General features: G+C 32.9%; 1 long non-coding RNA gene across 1 annotated transcript; it reads right to left on the bottom strand.

Moving 5' to 3' along the window:
- Window positions 1-3,672: 3,672 nt before the first annotated feature.
- Window positions 3,673-5,304, bottom strand: LOC132035576 (uncharacterized). The gene is made up of 3 exons (XR_009409320.1): window positions 5,145-5,304; window positions 4,214-4,448; window positions 3,673-4,112 (listed from the first exon to the last, which is right to left on the bottom strand). It is a non-coding gene; the product is annotated as an uncharacterized LOC132035576 (long non-coding RNA).

Raw genomic sequence — 5,304 nt, 5'->3', positions numbered from 1 at the left:
TTATTGAGAGTGGTTTTAATGCTTCATCGAGGACGAGCAAGAGTTTAAGTGTGGAGTGGTGATGTTCGGTCAAAAATACATATATTTAATCATTGTTGCCTCATATTCTAGTACTTTTAATTGTCTTTTAAGTATTAATTATTGTGGTTTCTACTTAATATTATATTTTATTATGTAGGAATAAAGCGGTATAAAGATGAAACGTTTTAGAGCAAAATTGAATGAAAGATGAAAAAAAAAAAAAAAAAAAAAGATGAGGAGATAAGATGGGGGGACACTCCTTTAGAGTTTGTCTCCCAATTAGAAGACAACAGCAAAGAGTACTATTGAAATCTTAGAAACAGAAAGAAAAGATCGGAGGCTTCAGTTGCCATGATCAGTGCGCGACGCACTCATATTGCGCGGAAAATCGGTCTCTAAACTGTTTAGGCTGCAGTCCGCTATTTTTTCCGATCCGAGTTGGATTTGGTTTTTAAAAAGTTCAGGCCTTTTGGTACCCTATAAATACATATTCTATAGGGTTTTGACAAAACTTTTGACTTAGAGAGAGCTTAAAGCCGCCGTGGAGGCGGGAGTTACAGGGTTTTACCTTCTCTTCTCTGTAATACTCGTTTTTACGTTTTTATTAGGATGATTTGTTGTTTTTCCTCCATGCCTATGTGGAGCTAAACTCTTTAGTTCTAGGGTTTTGACACTAGCATGAAAGTTGACGTTTGATTATCATATATATATCTATTGATTGTCCATCTTTCGGTTATTTATTTATTCTTGATCTTATTTGTTTGATTATTTGACGAAATAGTTAGACACTATCTGTGGCATGTGAATTTAACTAGGGATAGGGAATTTGCATATGTAATAAGAATAAATAGAGCTTGTTCGATTAATCGTTTCACTAAAGAGGATAGGAATATACCCTTTAGCTAGCCTTGCTTAGTTAAATATGGAGAAGTAAATGCGTTCTTGTTAGCTCTGGCAACCATAAGAATATATGCGTTATAGTAACATTTACTGGCTTGTAAGTAACTCGGAAGATACTCATAAAGTTGACATCAACCCGTCAACTAGTAACCCATAGGTAGAATGATTTGAAGACTCAACTGGATTGTTAGTGGTCATAGCCCTAGATCTATCTCTTCTCCGATAAAAATCTGCTCTTTCTTGGTTGAAGTTCATTATTTGTTTTCTTTTATTTTTATTTAGTTTATAAATATAAATTTGGATTTATTTCTTGTTTAGATAATTAACATTAGTTTAATTTAGCTGACGGTTAATCATAAGTCTCTGTGGGTACGATATCTGGACTTTAAATCCTATATTACTTATATGACCACGTATACTTGCGTGTGCGTTTGGAAACATCATTGATCATTCACCGAATAATGCAGCTACGTGATATCTGTAATTTTAATTTGGATGCATGTCCCAGGACGGCTTTTTCTATCACTGGTTGTTTAATGAAATTGCGTACTTCTCATGTTTCTTGTTGAACCAATAAGAAGCAAAACTATCATGTCACTCTCAGAAGTTGAATATCGTTTAGTGATTTCCACGTGGTATGAATATATATGGCTTTGAATTTGCTGGCAACCTTGCAATTACAACATCACTCCTCTACGGAACTTTGTTGCAACAACTAAGAAGTTGTACAATGAGTTATCAGAAATCCGGTGTTTCATATACTTACAAGTTACAAAACACATTAAGCTTGAATATTGCCATTTTATTTGTGAGCATGCACCTTTCTGATTTCAACTCGCTGACATCTTTACGAATCCCCTCTAGAAGAAACAAGCCACTTTTCTCATGCGCAAGTGGGGTACTCATAATATACTCAAACTTTAGGAGAGAATTATTGTTCAAATTAATTTATCGTACAAATCTAGGTAGTTGTTGGCATTGAATTAGGATAAAACATTAAAGTTGTTCGGGCTTCAAGAGATTGTTACAATGGCAAGTCGAGGCAAGTTCGTCCCAAACACAATCATGTGATAAGATTATTGGATGGCGGCATAATATCGCTTCAATCCAGATTTAATTTAGCAGATCCTTTGTCAAAGGGCTATAGGCAAAGAGTTAGTGGTGGAAACTTGTAAAGGGATGGAAATAAAGCTTTAGTGGTGGAAACTTGTAAAGGGATGGAAATAAAGCATGCTGTAATTTAATTGTATTTTATGGGAACCGTACCGGCTTATGATGTAGTCTTAGGATCAAAGGAAAAACAAAAAGTTACAAATTCTGGAGTCCATCAATAAAATTTCCATATTCTAAGGAGTGAGTAGATGTGCATAGGTTGAGATTATATTCTCTTAATAAATTTATAAGACCGGTCTTGGTTCGAGCGTACAGGAAAACTCGAGATAGATTTACCAATACTTTGTTGTAATGGAGGATGAAATTAATTATCTTAATGAATTCATAGACTATTTGGTTGGAATATGAAAAGTCACTCATGAATTCGCCGCGCTAAGTGTGAAGTGGAGGCCGCTTCAATAAGGTTTTAGCATGAAATCCTTGAAGCAGTTGGATAAAAGAATTCAGGACACATGACCGTAACTCGTAAGGTGTCAAAGAATTTTGATTTTAAGTGAAACATAATAATGTGTGTGGGGTATTTCTTCTTCTTTCAATGAACTACTTAGTTCAAGATTCGCTCACTAAGTAATTAATGATTGAAAAAATCTTCACTAGCTAATGCTTCAAATCTCTATAATTAAATTGCCTCAATGAATATATTACTGTTGATTTATAGACCATGACTTTTCCTCCTAAGCTTGAGCATCTTTTTGTGTTCTTTCTCATTCTTTCCACCATCTTTGTACTCGTCAAGAAAATCTTGTGTTTCTTTTTTTAATTTCTCTATTTTTAATGAATGTAATTTACTCATGATTGTTGTCACTGAGTCCTTTTTTAAATATTTTTTTTAATTTTCTATTCCAACATTAGAGGCAACAAGCATTATGTTGGAGAATTTTTAAAAGAAGCCAGCAAGAGATATAGTAGGAAGAAAATACAACTAGGACTTTTGCAAGCATGTTGCTCGCTATAAAACTAGGAAGCCTTGCTAGTTTTTTAATCATGGAAGAACTGGTTGCTATTATACTATGCAGCTTTGTGAGAAAGCATGCCCCAGATTTTCCCTCATACTATCAACCATCGTGTCAAAATTCTTGCTTGATCTCATGGCATATATACAAGGATTGATAATGTTAAGGCAAAAAAGTAATATTGCTTGTAAACATTCAAATTATAAACTAAAAAGAAATTTCAGGTCTCTGTAACTTTTACTTTTGTTTTCGTAGAAAAGCTATCATTTTAATCATTTGATCAGTACACTTATTTTCCCTGTCTTTTAACTTGTTTAACTAGCCACAAACAATAAACAATGATGGAAAAAATAGTAAAAGAAAATGTAAAAGGTTGCAAGATAAATGAGAACAGAGAATTTCTCTACTCTCTTTTAAAAGTGTCTTTCATTATTTATTTTTAATACTACTTAAGTTTGACTTAACATTTATGATCGTAGGCTTAGATACATGATTTAATAGGTAATAGAGGTGCAAAAACAAATGTCAACGTTCAAATGAATCTATAAATGGTAAAGCGTTAAATGAAAAATGGAACTGCATGTGTGAATTCACTAAGAACAACCTAGAGAATAAATGAAAAATTCATATTACAATACTAGTGTACATCATGGAGCTAATTGTCAGAAAAAAGTCTCTCTTATCCTATACAAATCAAATCTTTCTAGTTATCTACATCTGAATCATTCGAACAATATTTAACAAGACATCTAATTATTTTTTTCTTCCCGTATTTCCCAACATCAAAAAGTGTTATCCTATTTTTTCCTCTCGATGTTTTATTCCTTCCAGATCAAAGTTGGTTTATCATTTTTCTTGTTGTTATGGTCTTTCTTCAATCAATCTATCCTTGCGATTAATTCTGGATGGAGAACTTCATTTTTTTGTTCTAGTTTCGACAAGTTGAAATTTGATCTATGGCATGACGATCAATCAACATACTGGGGATTGCATTAGGATAAAACAGGCAATGACAGCAATATCCGCAATGCCCAATTAATACCATGCACGAAGAAATTCGAGAACCTGTTCACAAGAGAAAGCAACAAACAGTTGAACAATAGATGTTATTTTATATGTAGCTTGAAACACACACATGTAATTTGAGCTAAAGGATGTGTTCATACCCGCTGACAACCTTCCAGAGTATTGTGGTGGAGAAGAGAATGCTCAAGGCTACCTTCAGAGTTAAGGAGTACAGTGTTGGATTCCCATGAGATTCAATGCTTTATAAAGGTTGTGGCAAAACATCATCAAATGTTTGACATCATAAACCTTGTTATAAAGAAAGACCCTCAGCAACTCAAGAAACTCCATCAGTGTAGTCTTTTCTTGTTGCAACAAAATCATAAAACATGTATACTGGAAAATAACAAGTCATTAGATACACGACCAACTATAGCTATAACAACTTATATGATTTATCACTTGCGAATGAATGTATAATTTGGGATTTGTTTACCTAAGCTTTTGCTGACGAGTAATTTTATTCGAAACTAGCACAACTATTGTATGAAAAAGAAATAATTAAAGCACAAGTATTTCCAACTAGCTTCTAATAATTCAAAGATAGTTGTTTTAAGTTTACAACTACTCATGATAGGGATGATTTTAAAAATAAATATTTTACCAAAAATGATAGTATTTAAAAACTAAGATTTATGAACCACTCGTTAAAGACAGATTCAGTTAACCGGATTTCATCCATTCATTTAATGCTGAATTGACCACTTATTCTAGATCAAAGAAAAGCTTTGGATCTATAAAAAGAATCAATTTTAAAATGCTTAGTTTCACTTTAACGGCAAATTAACTTATACTAAATTTGACACTACAATTTAAATCTGGACTTAGTGTTCATATCTATTCTTTTTCATAAGTGAATTTTATAAGGGATTAATAATTAAATCATAAATGAATAGAACATATCATCAAATAAAGAAAAGAGAATGAAGAGAAGAACTGGAGCATTTACAAGAGATAGTTCATTCAAGCACCAAGGCATAAATGAGCATTACATTATCAAATAAAGGAAAGAAAGTGAACAGAAAAACTTACAAACTTGGTGATTCATTGAATCAATTGATCTGAAGAATTCATGAAGAGGATTCATGTTGGAAATGGGTTTCATCATCGTCATCCTCTTCTTCATTGTTGTGAACTCCCTTCATCCCAGCCACAGTAGGTTGAGTTGAGAATGTGAGGGACTAGTAAAGCA

This window comes from Lycium ferocissimum, chromosome 10 (assembly GCF_029784015.1).
Source record: "Lycium ferocissimum isolate CSIRO_LF1 chromosome 10, AGI_CSIRO_Lferr_CH_V1, whole genome shotgun sequence".
Taxonomy (NCBI): Eukaryota; Viridiplantae; Streptophyta; class Magnoliopsida; order Solanales; family Solanaceae; genus Lycium; species Lycium ferocissimum.
The sequence above is the reverse complement of the archived record's forward strand: the minus strand, read 5'-3'. Positions and strand labels throughout refer to the sequence as shown.